Source organism: Mesoplodon densirostris, chromosome 2 (assembly GCF_025265405.1).
Source record: "Mesoplodon densirostris isolate mMesDen1 chromosome 2, mMesDen1 primary haplotype, whole genome shotgun sequence".
Lineage (NCBI taxonomy): Eukaryota > Metazoa > Chordata > Mammalia > Artiodactyla > Ziphiidae > Mesoplodon > Mesoplodon densirostris.
The window spans coordinates 4980577-4999789 of record NC_082662.1 but is presented as its reverse complement, the minus strand read 5'-3'; the positions used below and the strand labels follow the sequence as shown (position 1 = coordinate 4999789).

The 19213-nt window shown below is 53.6% G+C and overlaps 1 protein-coding gene across 1 annotated transcript in view; it reads right to left on the bottom strand.

The window, feature by feature from the left end:
- CAMTA1 (calmodulin binding transcription activator 1) overlaps positions 1 to 19213 on the bottom strand; it is an 899418-nt gene that overhangs the window by 751185 nt on the left and 129020 nt on the right. The gene's annotated exons all lie outside the window — the stretch shown is intronic.

Genomic DNA, 19213 nt, shown 5'->3' with positions numbered 1-19213 from the left:
AAACGCACAACCCATAATGTGTTCTAAACTGTGTCTGCATACTCTGTGGTTATGGAATAATACATAAAATGCTTAATAAGAATTAATGTGGTAAAGAGAGTCATCAGCCTCACTTGGAAATAAAATCGGCATTAATTTCTTGTCCATAGTTACCCTGATGAGCCAGTCATGACGTGGCCCGTCTCCTCGACCTTTGATATAATCCACGTGGGAGATGTCTGCTCCTCTGGCCATGGCCGCAAGTCCCGCTGGCCCAGGGTCTGGTGATGACAGCGTGAATGTGGGTGCAGCCCTGTGAGCCATCACGACCCCCTGAGTTCCATGAGCCTTGGGTCCCCGGCGCCGGGCCTACAGCAGACACATAACTAGTATCTGCTGAGAGCTGGTCTCTGAGACACAGATCGGTCTGGCTCTGTGGTCGTGGGGAGCTGGTGTAAACCCCGAGATCCTGCTGTGAGTGAGCAGCTGCGGGCAGCAGACGAGGGTGCAGGATGTCCCTGTGCCCTGGGGGCTGCCACCCTGTCACATGTCCAGGCAGCTCAGCCCGGAAGATGGAGTCACAATCCCGCTCAGCCTACACGACAATCAAGCGTCAAACCCAGAGCCCCAGATGGGCCGGCCACTGGGTGGAGAGGAGTCACGGGAGACCAGAGAGACAAAGGTCAGGCCTCCTGGAGGCCGTGTGGCCAGGGCAGAGGGGGATCAGAGTGCGGGCGATCGAGCACGGCCCCACTTGCTCTGACTTATCACAAGAAAACAAGCGACACCAACAGGACCAACACACACAGGGGACAGTGCGGCTTGTGAGGGATGGCAGAGACCATGCAGGAGACCTGGGAGGACAGCGCGGTTGAGCGTCTGTGCCCAGGCCTGCCAGGCAAGCCACCAAAGGGCCCCGTCCCTGTCCCAGTCCAGGGGTGACGGCTCCAGCATTGCCAGGATGGAACAGAGGCTCCCTTCCCACTGGGGCTCCCTGCTGCAGGCTGTGACTCTCCCTGGCGAGTCCTGGGGCCAGGACCCCCAGCACCTCCTCCATGTACCCTCACGGCTCTGCCCACCCCCCCGCCAGCCTTCTCCCAGAGGTCCTGGTCCCCAGAGCCGAGGGGCTGTCAGCCACACGGGAACAGAAATCCCCAAGCATCAGTCTTCAAGCTCAAAATTGTTGATGTCCTCAAACGTTTTTCTTAAAAAGGACAGAGTTGGCTTTCTCTTTCCTTCCTTTAACCTATCAAATTAAATCTATATGTTTAAATTTCCTAAATGAAAAAGTATAATTGAGGGAATGGGCTCCAGGGTCTGGCTTCAAGTCCCAGCTCTGTCATTTACCTAAACTTCAGTTTTCTCAACTGTAAAATAAGCAAAATCATATCTACCTCGTGGGATTACAGGAGACGACAAATTTAAAAGACTCAGCCGAGGGCCTGGTACATAATAAGTGATGAGGAGGAGGAGGGGGAGGAATACGGTGATGGTGACGATGATGGGGAAGACGGTGGTAATGAAGATGGACTCTCTCTGGTTTACAGACAAAAGCTGATCAATACGTGGAAAGCTTGGTGGCTAAGAACTCTGCTCACAGCCCACATCCATAAGACAGAACTCTCCTTCCTCCCCCAAGCCTCAGGTCCTGCAGGCTCAGCAGATGCAATCGTGCATCCTTACTCATCAAAGAGAAGGTCAGAGGAAGCGAGCCCCTCCCTGTGTCAGCTCACATTCACAGAAACCTCATCCCCTCGTGCCCCCATCCACAGGCATCCACCTCCAGCCACCGGCAACACAAGGCACCGTCAGAAACACTCAGCATCATCTCTCCCTTGTATCCCAACTGCTAATCCAGTTATTGTATTTTACTTTCAGTGGCAATTCCATCTCTTTGTACTAAATCCCACCATATACAAAACGTTGAGTGGCTTCTCCTGATAAGAAGAGATACAGCCGGAATATTGCCACATTATGTACTGCCTATTATCTGGGCTTTTCTTGTCGAAAATTGCATCATCTTAGGTGCCGGTTAATGGTACACACTCCTGACAGCCAAGCCAGGTTCCCCCTGACCTGCCCTCCACGAAATCGGACACATTTCACCCAAGTCGGAGCGCTGCTGCCTTTCCCGGGTTTTCACTGTCCAGAGGCTCCAACAGAAGACAAACAGGAGGGCAGTTCTGTGGATCACCCTCTAGGCTCAGGCTCACCTCTCCAAATGGCTGGACCTCTCACAGACACAAGTCAGAAGCACACAGGGGCTGCCCGGGAGCCAGGAGGCCAGGGCTCCAGTCCCAGACTTCCCACCGTTGGAGCCCCGACGCCTGCCCTCTGGACTCTGTCCTCCTCTGGGGAAGAAGAGGGTCCAGCCAGGGCCTCTCTAGGGCTCCTCCTGTCTGAGACGCTTCTCCAGAAACATGAGCATCCACCTACAGCTTCACAGTCTAGGGAGGAAAATCATTCATTTCCACTGAGAAAGGCCACGGAAAAGTTTACTTCTTGCAAATGTTTTCTTTACAAAAGCCAAATCCCAGAGCTGATATGATGTGGGGCGGATTAGACAATTAAAGCAGGTGCACAGAATACAAATCTGCATTTGTTCGGCTGGGGCTCGAGAAGATCGCCACCCTTTCCTCCCACAAGTCAATTTACTCAGTGCTAGCAGCCTTCGCTCCAGATAAGCACATTGACTTTAAAATAAAGTGTGCGCCAACAGCTGCAGCCCTGTGGCTGGAGCAGGCAGAGATGTGGCGTGGAATGATAATTAAATATATTTTCATCATCCGTCATTTTTTTTTGCTGCAGGTGCCAGGGTAATAAATCTGGACTCGCCTCTTTTGTCAGCTGGCAGTGAACACATTTTAACATGAAATCTCCTGGGAGGAATTAAGAGTCACTTGGCCTTGTAAAGGAGAAAGGGTTTGACTTCCAAACTGCCAAGTGGGGAGCTCACAGCTGATTGGTTTCATAATACTTTATTATTTGACAATATATATGCCCCAGGTTGTATTTCAGAATACCACACCTATGGGATAACCAGTGCTCCAGGAGATTTGCCATCCCATTCTAGAATAAAAACTCATTTGGGGAGATTTTCACCGTTATTACTTTTTATGAATCCCAAATTTAATGTATTATTGACTAGGTAGATTCCAGTATTTTAAAACTTTCCCTCTGTTCTTTCAATTCCCCAAACAGCCTTTCCCCCCACCACCACCATAACACACTGCAGGGAAATCTGCTGCCTTTGCTGCCTGTCGTGTGAGTTAAGTGCTTTCGATTGGCTAAGGAGTTTGGATGACTTTTTTATTTCGACAGTTTAACAGCTCCTTCTCCCCAGGGGCAGCCCCTAGTGCACAGTCCTCGGAAAAGCCCACTGAAATGGCCCATCAGAGCTTCCTCGAAGCCTTTCCCTCCTCTCCGACCACACGGCCCCTGCAGAACACCTTCCCTGAAGAGCTGGCCCAGGAAAGCGGAGGGAACGGGGCACCTGCCACAGGGCTTCAGGCAGCTCCTGCGGGCCACACACCACCCCTGGAAGGAGGTGAGGGGTTCCACGCACATGTTAAGGCCAGGAACACACGGACACACGGCCAGCCAGGCAGGGCTGCAGTTACCGAGTCTCCTCCTTCCTCCTCAAAGGGATGTTCTAGAAGGAAATACTTGCCCGGTGCCCACTCGCAGGGTCACCTGTGGCTCCACCCAGGTCGGCGGGCGTTCACACCTGTGGAACCTCTGGCAGGCCACCCGGGCGGATTAAAGCTCCACGTGTACTTTGCAAAAGGAAGAGCGGTTTCCTTGCCAGGACTGACCCAGGACCACAAGTGATGGAAGCTTCCACAAGCATCTAGGAATCTGTCAGGTCTGCATTCCTCAGCAGAGACCCCCCAGCTCAACAACAACAAAGAAAATCACATCTTGACACCCTAAGGTCAGTGCAAAGTGTCTCTGAAAACGCTTTATAAATACTAACACCCCCTCCTTCTACTGACTGCAGTGTCTTCCCACCAGGCCGCTCATTTGACCCCAGAGCTGCCCCGTGTAGGGGGAAGCAGGTGACGACTCCGGAGGAGGGAACCCACAGAGAATACAGTGTGAGGCTGGATCCCAATCACGATCCCAGCAGGCTTTGTTTTAGAAACGGGAGCCAATTCTAAAGTCCATATGGAAGCACAAAGGACCCAGAGCTGCCAAAATGCTCTGAAAGAGAAGAATGAAGTTGGAGAGTTAACATGGCTTTGATTCTAAGGATTTTAAGATTTATTATAAAGCTACGGCAGTCAAGTCAGTGGGTTTGGCGTGAAGACAGACAACCAATCACTGAAATAGAACAGGGTCCAGAAACAGACCCTCATACTTGTGAACGAATGATTTTCCATAAAGCAGCAAAAGGCAACTCAGTGGAGAAGCGGGAGGCTTTCCAACAAATAGTGCTGGAATAACTGGACATCCCCATGCAAAAAAAACAGAAAAATGAACCTCACCCCATACCTCACCCCATACACAAAAATGAACTCAAAGTGGCTTATAGACCTAAGTTTAAATCTATAAAATTTTGGTAAGAAAAGATAGGAGAAAATATCTGTGACCCTGGGTTAGGCAAAGATTGCCTCGATACAACACCAAAAGCATGAGCTATGAAAACAAAATGATCCATAAACTGGGCTTCATCAAAATTAATTTCTGTTCTTCAAAAGATACCGTTACGAGAACGAAGAGGAGTCACAGACTAGAAGAAAATCTTTGTAAAGCCTATATCTGCTAACGGACTTTTTCTAGACTATATATAAAGAACTCTCAAAACCCAATAATGAAAACACAGGTAACCCAAGTTTTTGGAAATGGACAAAAGATTTGAACAGATATTTCACCAAGAAGACACAGGGGTGGCAATTAAGTGTGTGAACATCATTAGTTATTAAGGAAATGCAGATTAAAACCACAACCAGGTGCCACCAACCACCTACTAGAATGGCTGAAATTAAAGCAAATCCAAAACGAAAGCAGACTCGCAGACACAGAGAACAGACTCGTGGTCGCCAGGGGGCGGCGGGGGGTGGGGTGGGGGGAGTGTGGGAGTCTGAGGTTAGCAGATGCAAACTGTTACATATAAGATGGATAAACAACAAGGTCCTACTGTAGAGCCCAGGGAGCTATAGTCAATAGCCTGTGGTAAACCATAATGGAAAAGAATAGGAAAAAGAATGTATATATATATGTATAACTGAATCACTTCGCTGTACAGTAGAAATGAACACAGCATTGTAAATCAACTATACTTCAATAACATAAATCTAAAAAAATAATAAAAAGAAAGCGAATGACCATACAAAGTGCTGGCAAGGATGTGAGGGGACTGGGACTCCCATGCCCTGCTGCTGGTCGGAATGTAAAGTGGTACAGCTGCTTTGGAAAGCAGTTTGGCAGTTTCCACATAATCCGGGCTTTCCACTTTTAGGTATTTACCCAAGAGAAGAGAAAGCATACGACCATACAGAGACTTGCACACGAATGTTCATATCAGCTTTATTTGTAATAGTCAAAAACTGGAAACATGGGCTTCCCTGGTGGCGCAGCAGTTGAGAGTCCGCCTGCCGATGCAGGAGACACGGGTTCGTGCCCCAGTCCAGGAAGATCCCACATGCCACGGAGCGGCTGGGCCCGTGAGCCATGGCCGCTGAGCCTGCGCGTCCAGAGCCTGTGCTCCTCAATGGGAGAGGCCACATCAGTGAGAGGCCTGCGTACCGCAAAAAAAAAAAAAAACAACTGGAAACAACCCAGAGGTCCATCCACAGGTGAACGGACAAATCACCTCCTATCCACACAGTGGAACACTGCTCTTCGATAAAAAGAAATGAACTGATACCTGCAACACGGATGAGCCGCCAAATAATTGTGTGGAGTGAAAGAAGGCAGACGGAAAAGAGTGCAGACTGCATGGTTCCATTTCTACAACACTCTAGGAAATGCAAACTAACTATGGTGACGGAAAGCAGAACAGCAGTGCCAGGGAAGGAGGCGGGGCGGACCTGGAGCGAAGAATTACAAAGGGGTCCAGGACACTTCTGGGGGAGCTGGGCATTTCATTCTCTTGATCTGGTGATGGTGATGTCAAAACCCACCAAGGTGTACGTTTTAAATATGTGCAGTTTATCATATGTCGATGATGCCTCAATGACGCTACTTTTATATAAAAACTAAAAAGGTGAAGGGGGCCCCTGGAGCTGTGTGAGGAGGCCCCCAGGATGTGCGCGTGCTGTGAGCAGGGAAAGGAAAGAAAGGGGCCAACAGGAGGAACAGTAATTTGCCCGTGACTCGTGGAGGAAAAGCATGCATCAGAATTCATTCATTCATTCATTCATTCATTCAGTAAACTGGTGTTCCGAGCCCTGAGGATACAGAGGAAAATATGGTTCTTCTCCTGAAAGAAACTGGGACAAGAACCCTGACTGGTGGATGCATCACTGTTGCGTATCTTGGCCATAAATTCGTACCCTGTGTGCAGGTGTACAGTGTGAGTGCACCGCCAGGCTCCCCAGCGGACTGACTTTAGACAAATCACACAAACACTTTGTGCCTCAGCATCCTCCTCTGTAAAATGAGGATAACAGTCGTATCCACCCTACAGGGTTGTTATGATTCAATCAATTAATATCTGTGTGATTCTTAGAAGGAGGCATTGTAAGCACTCAGTGCAAGAGCCATATTTGGTGCTCTAATTATCACTGCTTTTATGACTAACCCATCTCAGAGACACCCACCAAGATGTAAAGATAAATCCAGGTGCTGAGATAAATGACTGATTCTACTTGTCTGTCTCTCCTTACTTTTCCTCATTAAACATGTATTACTTCTAAAGTGAAAGTTTTAAGCAAACACAAATGCACAAGTGAACAAATAATCTAGAACACTTGACAGCTCCAGTAGGTACTGGCCCACATCCCCTTTGAACAAGCTCCCTATGGGTGCTCAGCCCGCACCCTCCCTCCTTCCTCAGACATCCTAGAAGTCTCCCCGCAAAAGCCCTGACCAGAACCTTTATCTGCAGCAGGTTCACAGGTGGGAGGTGTGAATAGAGGTTTTTCTTGGCCCCCCGCTTCCTTGTAGCCTTTTATGAGAATCAGACTGAGGGCATCTCTGCCCCAGGCAAGGGCTGGTGCGTGGAACAGAGAACAGAAGAATCAAAGCCATGTGGGTGTGGTCCCACCTGCTCCCGCCCTGGTGACAGGTGACATGAGGACCCCAGAGAGGCCCACCGTCCCCAGCAGGGGTCTTCTTCCTTACGTGGTGCCAACGGCATGCACCCTATGCCCCAGAGAACAGAGAGGGCTGCTGGGGGACGGGCAGCAAAAGGGTCCCTCAGCCCCCAAGAGGGGTGTAGAAGCAGCTGAGGAAACCTGGCCCTGGAGAGGACAGGGGACAGGGGGCAGAGCAGTGACCCATACAGGGTGGCAGCCAGGAACCTGAGGAAACGGCAGGAACTGAGGGCCAGACCCCTCCCTCCACCTGCCCCTCACACACCGACAAACCCGGTGGTGGTTTAGGGGCAGCTTTAGATGTGCGGAGAAACCCCAGAATTAAATGAGATTATGTTTCTGCGTCCTGGTGGAAGGAAGGATTGAAGTAGAAACTAAATTCCGTATTGGAGAGACAGACAGACAGACAGACAGCTCCGTGTCGCATACCCTGCATTGTGCCCTGAGGGTGGTCTCTGTCACGGACTTGTCCGCGTTCACCACCGGCTGAGGGTTTGTCTTCAGCGGATCGAAGCTACAGGAGAGGGCATTTGGGCAGATCTGGAAGCTTCCAGAGACCCACACGGGCATGTGAAGCCCAGCAAAGACAACTTAAGTCTAAAGTGTGGTTCCCCCCACCGTCACAGCTCAGTGACGGGGACAAACGTCACGAGAACGAAACAAGGACGGCCTTGGGAGGGTGACCACGGAGTCCCCAAAGCGCTCACTGACGGACTCATGTCGTGTCGTGAGGGTTTCCGTCCATCCTCCTTGAGATGAGAGAAGGGCCAATGCAACACGTCCCCAATAAAGCCAAATTGATTTCATCTGAAGAACTGTCCTTCATCCGGAGACTATGTCCTTCCAACTTCTCTGTTCTGAAACGCCGATGATATATGGTCGCTGGAATTTTTCAAAGTCTTACTTGGCAAAATTCAAAGTTGGCGACCCTGAAAGTCCTTTCCGTTAAAAAAGTTCCCCGCTCTGAGAAAGCGCTGGGTGCCGAGAAAACAGCACGATGCAGACGGGGTCTCTGCCGGGGCTGAGCCATGGGGACTGAGCAGAGGGGCTGGGGGCCGCCTCTAGACGGGGGCTCACGGACGGCCTTTTTGGGAAGTGACGTTTAAAGTGAGACCAAAATGAGCTGCGGGGGCACGGGAACGGCTGAGGACAGAGAGGCCGGGGGGAGGCGACAGCAAGAGCAAAGGCCCCGAGTGACACGAGCCGGGTGAGATCCTGGAACTGACCCAGGCGAAGGAGGGAGGGTGCAGTGGCCGCAGCTGGAACGGCAGGGAAGGGCCTGTCTGGGAACAAGGCAGGCAGGGGCATCTTCCCAGGGGAGATGGAGGTAATCAACTCTTCCCTGGGAGAGTTAAGATGGGGAAGGCAGGTGGGAGTAAAGGTGAAGAGGAGGGGCTGTGTGAGAGCAGGAATAGCCCAGAGGACCTGGGGTGAAGAACCCGTTTAATAAGATGCAGCCCTGCCCACCTGGTCTACCATCGACCTAAGACACACGCACCTGCTGAACAGGAAGGTACAGACACCTGGTTCCCCCTCTGATGCTTGCAAAGTGAGCACAGCACTTTAGAAGTCTTTTCAGACTCGCTGTCTTGTAAACCGAGTGGTTTGGGGAGCTCCCTGCCCGTTGAAGCAACAGATTTCAGTCCTTCAGGCAGAGGAGAGGACACGTTACCCACCGAAACAACAAAGGGAATTGTCAGCTCTGAACGGCTGGCGTGATTTTTGTTAGTGTCAGCAGCACGGCCGCAGATCGGACAGCATTTTGTGCAGAGGGAGGGTTTTTTCTTTTCTTTTCTTCTTTGCGGTACGCGGGTCTCTCACTGTTGTGGCCTATCCCGTTGCGGAGCACAGGCCCCGGACGCGCAGGCTCAGCGGCCATGGCTCACAGGCCCAGCCGCTCCACGGCATGTGGGATCTTCCTGGACTGGGGCACGAACCCGTGTCCCCTGCATCAGCAGGCAGACTCTCAACCACTGCGCCGCCAGGGAAGCCCCAGAGGGAGGGTTTTCTGAATCCGGGGCCTGGGTTCTTCCTCGAGTGTGGACAAGATGCCCCTCCAGACCCTCACCCCTTGGCTGATGCCCAGGCAGGAGGAGAAAGAAATGCAGAGGGAGGGAGTGCAGGGAACACCCCTTCCTGTCCGGAGAGACTGGGGAGGGGCCGAGAGGGAGGACGGAGGTGGGCACGAGACCCTTGTCGTCTCTCCCGCAGGCACCATCCCCCAGGTGGGTACCAGGAGTCTGAGACCTGAGGGTCAATGATCCGCTTCCTGGGTAACAAGGAGGAACCAAAGGCTCTAGGAACACGGTTCCCAAACTGTGCACCCAGGCACCCTGGAGAGCCTCCAAGAACTCATGAGACCGCAGGATATTTTAAGTTATTGAGGGAAACAGGCAATACTAAATATCTGTCGGACCCCTGTCAGACACGGCTGGAATAACAGCTTCACCGTGAGATGCGCCTACGAGCCTTTTGAGGACATCATGTCACTGTGAAGCTGAGTTTTCAGTGATTGCTGAGATAAGAAAGAAGGACCCGGAAAAAATCTGGATGGAACAGGAAGTGGGGTTGGCGGCACCCAATCTGACTCCGGGATTTGAAAAGATGTCCGGCCCCGATGGGCACACATATCCCATTAGTAAGTAACTGGGTGATTTAAGAATGAAATAAAAAATTATGAGTATGATATTTTCAAGCAGCTGTTGTTAGGACACAAATATTTATTAAGGCGTTCGGATCTAACTGCTTAATAAACAGAACTGTTAGGTATTCTTTGAACTATTAAGTATTCTTTTTTTTTTTCTTTTTGCGGTATGCGGGCCTCTCACTGTTGTGGCCTCTCCCGTTGCGGAGCACAGGCTCCGGATGCGCAGGCCCAGCGGCCATGGCTCACGGGCCCAGCCGCTCCGCGGCATATGGGATCCTCCCAGACTGGGGCACGAACCCGTATCCCCTGCATCGGCAGGCGGACTCCCAACCACTGCGCCACCAGGGAGGCCCAAGTATTCTTAATAAACAGAACAGTTAAGTATTCTTAACGGAACCGTTAAGTATTCTAGGGATGCCATAAAAAAAAAAAAAAAAGAAAAAGAAAATCACTGAGGCACTCGGGGTGCCAAGAACCAAGCAAGTTTGGAAACTTCTGCTCCGGAGCAGGTGGATGGACGAGAGGGACAGCAATCGTGGATGACAGACCGCCCGGGGCTCACACTCCGGCTGCCGGGTACCAGTCTGAGCAACTGACTTTGGAAGAACTGGTTTCGTCCGCTAATAACCCTCTTTGCCTTGGAGAGGAATCAGCCCCTACACAGGAGGGTGCAGAACTCTGCTGGGCACAGAGCAGGGGACCAGCGAGTGGTGACTGTTGATTATTCTTATTATCATTATTACCTTTATTATGGACATGATACCCCTAGGAGGCGGGGGCACAGAGAGGAAATAAGTCCCCCGCAGCTGTTCAGTGGGGGGAGGAGCACCCCAAGAACTGCCCCCTGGTGGACAGGCTCCCACAGCGGGCGGCTTAGTGCCCCATGACCTGCAGGCCCCAGCGCCTCGGTGGGAGAAGGTAGGAAGGCTGAGGCCTCTGATGGTCAGGATGCGGAGGCCACTTTGGAAGGGGCCTTGGAACGCTGAGAAGATAAAAGTGGACCAGCTCCACCGCCGGGGCTGCCTCCCCAGAGGCCAGATGGGCCGGTGGCTCCTGGGGCTCATCCGTCCAGCCTTTCTGCAAGCAGCACCCAAGGAGCCACCCGTGGAGTGCAGGGGCCCCTCCCTCAGCCACCACCAGGTCACGAGCACACACCCCTCTCCAAACCCCGAGGGGCAGGGGGAAACGGGGGAGGGGCGCTCCGAAAGTCTGAACAGGGACCCAAAGCATCCAGGCAGAGAGGGGTTCCCTCAGGGGCTGATACAAGCCATTCGACTACACTCCCAGAGTGGACCTAAAGTCTAGGAGCCCAGCCCTCCCCTCTCAAAAGCAAGGTCAGGCCACGTGGAGAGAAGGAGGGAAGCTACGTTTTCTGTGCACACACGGGGCACAATGAACGTGGACCGGTGACCCTGCAACACACGGGCTGAGACATCAGAGACGGAGGACGTGAGAGAAGGTGAGCCCTGGGCCGAGCCAGCAGGGCCCGCCATGGAACGGGCCACGGCCCCGTTGCCCCAAAGGATGGATGAGCGATTCCGAAATTCCCCAAGTCCCCAGTCTTCGGGCACCCGCCACCCTGGGGACCTGCAGCCCCCGAGGGCCCAGTGGGGCCAGGGTCAGACTGTGTGGTCCACTCGCCACACCCAGGAAAGCTAGACTAGGTCTCACGAAGAAAACGCCCAGAGAAATCCGACCACGAGGCAAACCCATCCTGCCAGAGTGCATCAAAATCACTGTTTGCAAGATTTCTATCTGCCCCAGTTGACTGGTTTCAAATCCGAAGTGCTAGATCCCCGGTATAGTAATAGAAAGGGTATTCATAGGCACTCTGGCTTCCAGTAAGATGCAAAAAACTTAGCGCACATTTTTTAAAGTTTATAAATAGCCTCGGAAAAGGAGCTGGAACACGCTTCTTAGTAAATACAGCTGACCCATTTTCCTCATTCTTCACCAGGAATAAAGAGACTGTTACCACGGAAAGTACAGAAGGGTCTAAATATATATTTCCTCCTCACAGGCACCAGATCAGAAAAGCAGCGTCAACACCCAGGAGGCGAAGGAGGGAGAGGCCAGGCCCCCGGTTACCACCCCACACTTCCAAGGGCCAGGGTGGCAGCGGGTGCCTCTGCGGAGCCCATGCCCCAGGCCTGACTCTCGGCTCCAGCAGCCCTGCTCAAGGTCACGGGGCTCGGCCAGGCCTTCCTTGACCTGCCCCCTCCCCAGCAGCTCCTGTGTCCCCACCGTCTGTCTCCCCAGCTAGTAGGAAAGTTCCAGAACGGGGACGTCGCCCCTTGGGTTCACTATTTACACCCATTCCTGGAACGTGGCATGTGGTAAGTCAACTCTATGAAATGAACGAGGAGGTGACAGCCAGGCCTGCTTGGCCTGTGCTCCCAGCGCCGTTTCTAATCCTGGTCAGCCTCCATCTCCTTTCTATGTGGGAACGTACCCCAGTCGCCCCTTCATCTGCGAAGCTGCAAACCAGCTTGCGTGATGGCCTCGGAGGGGGTCCTTGTTTCTGACGACTTCCATACCTTGGGGAACTGTTTTTCCCCCTCCTTTTAGCAAGAGCTGTAGTATGAAACAATTACCCACCAACCCAGCAGGTCTCAGTGATTCAGAGGGAAAGAACAAGGCCTCTGGGCAGTCCGTGGGGAAGGTTAAGTGTGTCTGTCCATCCACTGCTCTGTCCCGGGTGCTGGCACCTCCGCAGACCCACGGGTAGGCGTCTGGCCAGCTTCACCGGGAACTCATTCACAGCCCCCATGCTTCACCTGGTGCTGGTGGAAGAGGTCTCAGAGGGGCCGCGGGCTGGGCAGAAATGCACAGCCTTCCCCGCTGTTTTCCCAGGAGTCGCAGGGGCCGCGGGGGGCGGGTATGTGGTGGGGCGGCTCTGCAGGACCTCCTGGGGACGGCGACTGTCACCCTGAGCAAACAAGAAGGCTCCCCCTTGAGGCTTCAAAGGACTGAGGTCTCTGGGGTGCCTGCTACCCAAGCAGGGAGACACATGAATAGACACAGCTCGTGGGGCGGAGGCCAGGGGCACCCCAGAAGGCTTTCATGGGAGCCGGGGTCCCCGTGGAGGCAGGACACTGGGCCAGACCCGGGCGGGGCTGGGGGATCACCTGGTGTCCAGTAACTAGGAAACAGTGATGGACATGGACTTCCTGCCCCAGCTGACCCTAAACCCCCCATCTGGGCAGCTCATCCACACAGAAAGCAACCACGCAGGACCCTCCCCAGGCTGGTGGAAACCTATCTCCCTGCCCCACCTGCCCGCACTTCACCCAGTGCGGCTTGAACAGGCTGCCGGCCCCGTGCTGGGGGCTGGGCTGTGGGCGTCCCCACAGAGCCTGGCCACGTGGCTCTGGGGTGGCCTGCTATTCCTCCTCACCTCCCTGCGAGCCCTTACAGACCTCCCGGACGGGGAGCTGCAGAGCTGAAAGCCAGCAGCCCACGAGCCCACACCGAGCAGAGGGATTCAGTAAGGGTCTGCTGTCATCCCTGCCCACGCTCTGGTCCCGACGGGGTGACACGAGGAGGCCCCCAACCTGATCATGGATACTCGGGGGCTCAGGCTCGCATCCCCCTCACCTCTGCATACCACTGGGCCTGCACACAGCAGGTGCTCAAGCAGGGCTGCAGGCCGCCTTCTTAGAAAGAGTGAGCGCTTGGAATTCTGCGAGTTTACGCTGTATTCCCAAAGTCTCTGTTCTTTATCAGTTATTCCTCTAGATTAACTTTAATTCATCATCTCGCTTATGATCATCAAAGAGCTTACCTGATACTTATTTGATGGAATCGACCTTATCTATGAAATTTACTACTTCACAGAAGTGCAAGCAGCGACCAGCAAGCGGAAGCTGCCCCCCATCACCAGAGAGCCACCTGCTTTATCCTCCACCAGACTTGTTCCTGGAACAGGTAAGGGGAGGGGGGATCTAAGGTCCCAGCACCCCAGATTAAAACCTGGCTCTCAGGGGAACTTGGGAGCCATGGGGTGGCTTTAGAGCATGTCAGCCAACCCTTTGGCATTTCTCCCAATAAGAAGGGTATGTAACTTCCCCCTCCTTGAATACAAGCTCACAGAAGTGATGCTATGTGACTTCATGAAGGCAACACAGCTTCCCCTGGGTTCCCTGTCAGGACTCGCACCTCTAGGGCCCACGTGAGAAGTCTGGCTGTCCTGCCGCTGCCGTGGAGACCACACAGGAGGAGGGAGGCCCAAGGAGCCCCCGGATGCTCTGCCCCCGGTGGTTTGCATCTTCTCAGACATGGAGTGAGGGGCCCTCCAGACGACTCAGCAGCAGTGGGACCCCAAGTGAGGGCCCCTGGCCCGGCCCAGCCACCCCCAGAACCAGGAGAGGTGATAATAAAAAATGATTCTGCGAAGACTGAGGTGACTTGTTATGAAGCCAGAATTAGCTGGAACGATACACAAGCCTTGCTGGCTGTGGGGCTCCGGCCAGACACCTTCCCTCCTTTTGCTCGCCTGAAATGAGGGGACCGGGGACCAGGAACAGATTTTTGCCAGACTTTTCTCTCGGTTTTAAAAAACGAGAGACAAAAAGAAAAAACAAAACAAAACAGGTATAATAGAACAAATTCTTCATAAAGCGAAATGTATTCCATTTGAGAAATACTCTTTATCTTCAAATTATGTCTCTCTTATATTGCTGGTATTAGAATATTCTTCCACTTATGAAATGATGATATAGTAGCTGGCCTCTGGCTTTTAATGGCCTCACTTGGTCAAATTAACACTTTTAAAATTTGACCAGTCTGTGACATCCAAAGTCGGGGATCCACCTGGCCTCAGATCACTTCCATATCTGATAGGCCATGATTTACGAAATTCCCTACAGAAAAGGGGAGCTACCTCTCCTCCCGTCAAATATACTCCACAAAGCCCTGCCCCGGCTCATCAGCCCAGACACCTGGCTCCGGTCTAACGCAGCTCGTTGGTCACACAGAGTCGGTCCTTAACAGGCCTGCAAGCCCTTCCACCCAAGGCAGCCCCCTGCCTCAGGCCCCTGGCGTGCCCACCCCGCTTCTGGGGGTGCCCCTTCCTCCCACTGGGCCCTGCAGGGCTCCAGGAACCCTGAGTGGACGAAGAGCCTGAGGCTCAAGCAGAAAGAATTCCTTCAAATCCCAGCAAAAAGGGCCTCGCTTCCTAAGCCCAGCGTCTTCTCCAGCAGCATCTGGCCCATCCAAGGCAGGGCAGCTCGCCCCAGAGAGAAACACACAAACCTCCAGAAAAGGGTGTCTGTCAGCAGATCTGCACTTTCCAAAAACAGCGTGTTTTCAGGTCATGGAACAGAGAGACGCCAGCCAAAAAAACACTGTGGGCTTGATTTCTGAAACGGTGAAGCCGCCTGGAAGCGTCTGGCCCTCTGGCCTTGCAACCCGGCCAGGTTCACATCCTTTTCTCCCCTGCATCCAAGGGTCTGTGGCCATGGAGAGGGAAGGTGCAAATCCCTCTAGCCATGGGACGACCACCAGGGTGTCACGGCGGGATTACTGGGCTGGAGCGTTTTCTAACCCTCATGGCATCAGCCACCCGAAAGCACCCGGGAGCCGGCAGCATCCCTCCATTTGCCCAAATCCAGGTGTGCTGTGGCCCCAGGCTGAGGCCCCTGGAGGGAGTCCAGGCTTCCTTGGGAGAGGGTGTGAGTAGGACAGGCTGGTGTTGATGGCTTCCTGATGCCAGATGTAACCATTTTGAAGCCACCACAGTATTTCTCGAGCACAAACAGTACACTAAAGCTGAGACATTTATATATGCAATTGGGAGACATTTATCCTGTGACAACATTCCATTCCAATGACTTTTCTATTGCCACCAATGATTAATGATGTAAATTCTGTCACTTGGGATGATGGATGCAGGGCACCTAAGGGGCCTTGCATAGATTACCCAAACCCCGGCTTCCCATCGGCTCCCAGGACAAAAGGGGCCTGTGCTTCAGTCAAGCATAAATGTAAAGTTCTTCTAGATTGAAAAAGCAGTCTTCTCGTCCAGAAGCGGCCGGTTCAGGACTGGGGGAAAGGCTCCTCTTCCTCAAACATGTTTTCTCTCTTTGGCGTCAGGGTTGCTCCATGAGCTCCAGTCAAGAAGAACTGCATAATTCTTTGCAAAGAGGAGCTGGGAAGGCCTTCGCCACAGCAGGAAAGTTAGAGACAGGCGAGCAGGGCCCAGGGGCTCAGGGGGTCTGGGCCGCCAGGTGCTGGCTCTGATGCAGCCCCACCAACCTAGGTCCCAGGCAGACCAAGCTCCTCCCTCCTTCTCTGCTGTGGTCCTGCTGGGCCACTTGGTCCAGTGACCCGCGTCTTCTCCCAGGGCCCCAGGGTCTCTGAGGTCCTGCCATTGTCCTGCACCAAAGAGGGCATGCAAACGTCCCCCTTGAGAAGGCCTCGCTGCTACTGCTTGGCGGTTCTGCCTCTGTCTCCCCTTAAATGCTGTGTCTCTGGGGCGGCTCCCTGAGGCTCTCCTTCCCTCTCACTCCACTGCGCCCCTTGGGGGTTTCTATCTACTCCCCGAGCTGTAGCTGCTTCTGACTCCCGAAGCTGTATCTCCCAGGCCCTCCTTGATTCTGAGCTTTACACTCACAGATCCTACTGCCCGTGGGTGTCTCCTAGGGGCCTCCAACCACAGGCTTCCGTACACCCCGGGGTCCCACGTGGCAGTGAACGCGACCTCCTCCAGCCCAGCGGGCCAAGACGGAAGCCCTGGAGCTGTGCTGGCTGCCCTCCGGCCCTCACCATCCAGGTCGGACTGGATGACCAAGTCCTACAGAGTCCTCTCCTTAACAGTGTCTCGAATCTGTCACTTCTCTCCCACTCTGGCCCAGTTGTCACTGAGATTAATGACAGCAAGTTCAGGGTCTCTGAACAGTTTTCCTCACGTACGGTCTTGCCACCGTGGCCCTTCCTCCGAGCAACAGAAATCGCATCAGCCGCCCGACCCGGGCCCCCCGGTGTCTCCCCAGGCTCGTCACACACGCTGGCCACCGCCGTCTGGGCTCCGCTTCGCCTGGGGCGGACACAGCTCCAGCACCCCGACCTCTGCCTCGCTCCACGCTGCACACTCTCTGGACTTCGGGCGGTTTCTCGGACACACCGTGCTCTCTCTGGATGCCACATCTTCACGGGGCAACTCCACCTGCCTGGAATGATTCCCTCTCCCCCGCCCCCTCCACCTGCGACCTCCTGCTCAGCCCCCAGGTCTCAGCTTAGCCATCGCGCAGAGAAACCATCCCTGACCCACCCACCAGACCACACGGGCTTTGCTGTGGGCTCCACGAGTGGTCTGTGATCCTGTCCTCCTATCCCCTGACGCACCGCCCCCTCCCCACGGGGGGAGCTCGGGGACCTCGTCGGTCCTGGCCATCAGCACTTGGCCCGAGCATTTCACAAGGCATCAGCGCAGAATAGCGTCCGTTACAGGGTTGCTCAGTGGGGACACCGCGTAGAGAACTTCTCTGCAGGTTGGGCATCTTCCCTCCCCCACCCCGTGAATGCGAAGTCCTTGAGGCCCAGAACTCTTGACAAGTTCATTTCTGGACCCCTGGGGAGCCCGTCACAGGTCTTGCACAGAGTAGGTGTTCAGAACATGTTTACGGAGAAACGAGCAGAGAAGAAAAAGACCTCATATCAAAAGCCCAGGGAACCTAGAAAATCAGTGGCCTCATTCATAAGGCAAAGGCTTAAAAGTTTAAAGACGGAGAGAGAATGGATGTGCAGTGTGCAGCGAACATGCGGGCCTGTAAATCAAGCTGTTGTAAATGCCACGGGGAGAGCGGCTTGGTTTCCCTGCAGAAACGCGGAAAGCAGCTGTAATTCAGAGGTAGGGCGGGCCTTACAGGAACTCATGGGTCTGGATTCCTGGCACTCCTAACTCAATTTGGCCATCTCTCTCAGCGTCCTTTCTTGGAAAACAGATGCGCTCTCTACTTTGTGATGCCTGGGAAAGGCCTGGCTCTGTGCTGACAGGTGGGGGAGCCCCAGCCAGGGAGACACCCGGATATTTCTGCTGCCCTGGGGATTCCCACCTGGTGGCAGGAGAAAGCACAGAGGAAGAACGCAGAGACACTGTGTACCCCGGCCCCCTCCTCGCCCAGGCAGCGTGGTCACCTCCGAGGCAGCTGGGCCCGGGAACAGGAGGGCGTTCACAGGACGTGCCCTGGAGATTTGGAGGCTCCACTGCCCACACGCAGCGTGAGGGACCCACTGGAGAACAACCGGCCACAGACCGGGGTGGGGAGGGAGGCATCAGTCCCACGCCGGCATCTGGGAGTGGCATGATGCTGGGACCAGACTCTTGGTTGTAAGGTGGAGGGCCACCCCGCCTCCAGACCCGGACCTCAGAGAAAGGCTTGGTCAGCAGCAGGGCTGCCTGTTCGCTTTCTCAGCGACCGTACACATCACTGACTCTATCCCCGTCCCCAGACCAGCGCCTCCCACCATGCCAGTGGCCACAGCTGCTGGAGGGGGAGGCCAGAGGCCCACGGCTGCCTCTGGCTCATTCACCACGTGGGCCCCCACGCCCTCCACGGCACACCACCTCCTCTCGCCCTCAGGCTCTGCCCGTGGACCTGCCTCCAGCAAAGAAAGTCCAGCCCTCCCTCTCCATCCAGGCTGCGCTGGGCTCCCCCACCTTGAAAAGCAAGGTTCGCTCAGCTCTATTCTCCCCATCCCCCCTTCTCTGGCCACTCCTCACCTTCTTGTGAAACTTCTCAAACTGCAGCCACACCGACACCTCCAAATCAGGAGGCTGGGCAGGAAAAGAACTCAGGAGCAAGTCCCCAAGAGGACTGGACAAAGAAATTATGAGATGCAGAAATTCTGAGACCTTCGAAAACTGCTACATTTCTTAGCTGAGTGAATGCACATACCCCACTACAAAAATTATCTTCCAAGTTTGGTTTTTAGGTTCCTGGAGTAAAAGAAGTGAAAAAGCTAATTTTTGAAACCTTCATAAATATGTGCATTTTTTTGGATAAAACTACCTAAATGAATCCACTTTTGCCTGACAAAGTAGAGGAATCCAAAGCTCCTGGATTTTAAAAGTGTCCATTAAGGCAGCTTTTCTTTTTTCAAAAAATAGTGAATAGAAAAATAAATCAGAAGGCTTAACTAAGCCCAAGGCCAATAGGAAGACAGCCAGGACGAGGCTCCCTGACAAGTCCAGCAAGCCCGAGCAGGGCTGTGTCTCCTACTTTTCTTATTTCTGAAGCAGCTCCAAAGGCGTGCCTTTGAATCGTACAGAATCAGAATTCTGTGTGTTTTTTCCCAGGCAGTACAGTATGTCTTCATTGGTGCCACA